Below are 732 nucleotides of genomic sequence, written 5' to 3'. Positions count from 1 at the left end.
CACGCCGAGTGCAGGCCCCAGACCTAAGTGTAAGTACCCCTACTCCTGCACCATCACTGTCCCAGACTCCCAGGGCCTGAGGGAATTTTAGGGGTGATTCAGAAGGCGCGCGCACACACACACAATTTTTTTTTTTTTAAGTTAAAATCCTCAGTGCTTAAACAGAACCTACACTGGGTTAGGTTCCCCCGGAATATAGCTGTTAACCCCACAGAGAAGTAAAATACTAGAATCCCAGGCCCTCATGCCTCCTCAGGGAGGGACATTTGTTCAGGTCTCAATACTGAATCCACGCCACTGACAGGTAAGTGCACCATCCTGTCAGATGACGTTTATAATACGTACTATACCGATGTACATAATAGATTGCTACGGCTTTATTTTGGTTATCATTTACCCCAACTGCCTGGTTTTTCAGGGTTACCTTGGGTGAAAGATTCCATTAAATACTAGACCTTCAAAGACGTGGCCGCACTCCCCCTTTCTCTTACAGAGCACACGAGGCATTGTGAACAGTGTGTCAAGTGTGTAGGTGCTTGCGGAAAGCAGAGCTAGGAAGTGAAGTGCAGGCTCAGTCAACATCAGGCGACAGGACAGCTGGTCGCCGTGCTGAACACGGACGGGCGGGCCGTGCCACTGGCTCTGGGTGCACCGCCAAGGCCCAGCGGGCTGCCGCTGGAAATTTGGGACACAACTCAAAGGAAACACAGCCCCAAAGCTAGCAACACTAGT

Source organism: Camelus bactrianus, chromosome 21 (genome assembly GCF_048773025.1).
Source record: "Camelus bactrianus isolate YW-2024 breed Bactrian camel chromosome 21, ASM4877302v1, whole genome shotgun sequence".
Lineage (NCBI taxonomy): Eukaryota > Metazoa > Chordata > Mammalia > Artiodactyla > Camelidae > Camelus > Camelus bactrianus.
This window is presented reverse-complemented; position numbering follows the sequence as displayed.